The sequence below is a fragment of the Bactrocera neohumeralis genome, chromosome 5, assembly GCF_024586455.1.
Source record: "Bactrocera neohumeralis isolate Rockhampton chromosome 5, APGP_CSIRO_Bneo_wtdbg2-racon-allhic-juicebox.fasta_v2, whole genome shotgun sequence".
Classification (NCBI taxonomy): Eukaryota; Metazoa; Arthropoda; class Insecta; order Diptera; family Tephritidae; genus Bactrocera; species Bactrocera neohumeralis.
In genome coordinates, this window is record NC_065922.1 from 16,189,777 (window position 1) to 16,192,380 (window position 2,604).

Genomic DNA, 2,604 nt, shown 5'->3' on the forward strand with positions numbered 1-2,604 from the left:
GATTTAATACCATTAGACTACTGCTTGTGGGGTTTTTTGAAGTCATTTGGGCTTGGCAATAAACCAGACTCTCTTCAAGCTTAATAAGTCAGCATTGAACGTGCTATTTATGACATACGACTTGATTCAGTGAAAAAAATACTCGAAAATTGGGTTCATCGAATTCATTACTGCAAAAGAAGTTGTGAAGGCCGTTTGTAAGATGTTATATTCAGAACTTAATTTCTTTAGCCATTAGTGGGGTTTCTTTTAAATGGCGGAACGACTACTGGCTGCTGAGGTCTTTGATATTGCGAAAGCCTCGGAGCTGGCCTCTAATGCAGCTGCAAGTAATTGCAGAGTCGACATCTACGTAGACAGCCAAACAGCAATCAAGGCAGTAACCTAGCATCGCATGTCGGCCAGAAGTATCTTGGGAAGCAGGGCAGCAGTGGAAAAGCAAGCCGGCCAGGCCACAAAGTCATCGAGGGCAAGGAAATAGTGGACGAGATTGCCAAGAATGGTGTACGACTAACGCCCGAAAACGTAATCAACATTGGGAAAGCCATGCATTGTCTATACGACGATTTGGACAAAACTGCAAAAGTCATAAGCAAAACGGAAGATCGGAAGTACACAAAATTCTTATTGGCACTCGCAAGAAGATACTGTGGGGAAGTGATCGGAATACTAACTGGTCACTAGACCAGTGGCGACACATCTGGGGTTCTCACGGAATGATACACTGGAGCAGGTATCGAGAGTGAGGCCACAGACTCTGTTAAAATTCACGTAAAGCGCAGACATCCTAAAGAATGACTACTCCCAACTGCCAAGATGGACAAATTTCAATATTTATACCCTGAACAGGGTATATATTAAGTTTGTAACAACCAGAAGGAAGCGTCGAGGATCCTATAAACTATATTTATAAATGATCAGTATGTTGAGCTGAGCCGATTTAGCCATGTCCGTCTGTCTGTCTGTCCGTCTGTATATACACGAACTAGTCCCTCAGTTTTTAAGATATCGTTTTGAAATTTTGCTAACGTCATTTTCTCTTCAAGAAGCTATTTATTTGTCGGAACTGGCGATATCGGCTCACTATAACATATAGCTGCTATACAAACTGACCGATCGGAATCAAGGGCTTGTATGGAAAACTTTTGCATTTGAGAAGATATATTCACAAATTTTTGTCCAGATTATTTTCTAAGGCAACAATGTAATCTCCGAAGAAATTGTTCAGATCGGCTCACTATAGCATATAGCTGCCATACAAACCGAACGATCGGAATCAAGGGCTTGTATGGAAAACTTTCACATTTGACGTGGTATCTTCACGAAATTTGACATGGATTACTGCTTAAGGTAATAACGTAAACTCCGAAAAAATTGTTCAGATCGGATTACTATAGCATATGGCTTCCATACAAACTGAACACATAGTTACCAAAAGAAGTGCACCTGTGAAGGGTATATTAGCTTCGGTGCAGCCGAAGTTAACGTTAACGGCAAAACGAAAATGGAAAATGTTGAATATTCTAAAACACCAGTAAGTAAATATTTATTTAAAAATAGGGTTGCCACCTTTACTAAAATTTGATATACCATCCAAAATAAAGTAATTTTATGAAAATAGCGATTTTAAAGTTACCTTTTGGTCATAAAATAAGGACTGCAAATATTTTTAATACACGCATACATACATAAAGAAGCTCACACACATTCTCAGCCACACATGTGTACTCCTTGTAAAGCTCACGCAGACAAATTTTATCGATCCGAATTACTACGAATGGTTAGACGTCTGCCGCTTGTAAAGGTGCGTGAGTTATCGGGTGCAAAACAAGTAAAATTACGCCAAACAAAGGTGTATATATGAGTATATATGTAAATATAGATGTTTTCGTGCACTTATGTACTTGAAAAAGGTTACGCGTCAGACACATGCTGCCGTCCACATACACACACTTCTATAAATAAATGCTTGACGCATAAATATTTCCTGCCGAAAATCAGTACTTACATATACATATCTACGTATGTACATATGTATGTGGCAGTAAATATATATTTGGTAAAACATGAAATAGCAATAATGTGTTCAAACACATATTCTTCATACATTATTAGTGTGTTGCCAAGGAAGCTATCGCTTGTTGTTGCTTTTGTACTGACCTAAGTCAAGTTTTCGCATTTCCTCCGTCGGCAGCTATTGATTTAATCTCCTTCGTATATACATATGTATGTACAATATATGAATTACTTTTTATGCGCTGCTGCAATAAATTAATTTCTACTTAACTTAAAGTGCGTTGTCTTTAGAAGAAAACAGTTAAATGGGATTTTTAAGAAAAGTTCGTGCGTAAAGCAATTAGTTATACCAGCATGAGTAGAGATGATGATAGAGATTGAAAGTGATTGGGGAATTCTCTACTTATTTCAACAAATGAAACAGTGAGAGCGATTGTGAAGACTAGATATGTTTGGGTTTTGAACGATGGAACTCAACTGAATTTCTTCAAAACAAATATAGGGTAATTCAAGTAGAAGTTCAAGTATCCATCTTGACAACCAACATTCATTATAGGATAATATTCGATCGAATAGACCACGTCCAGC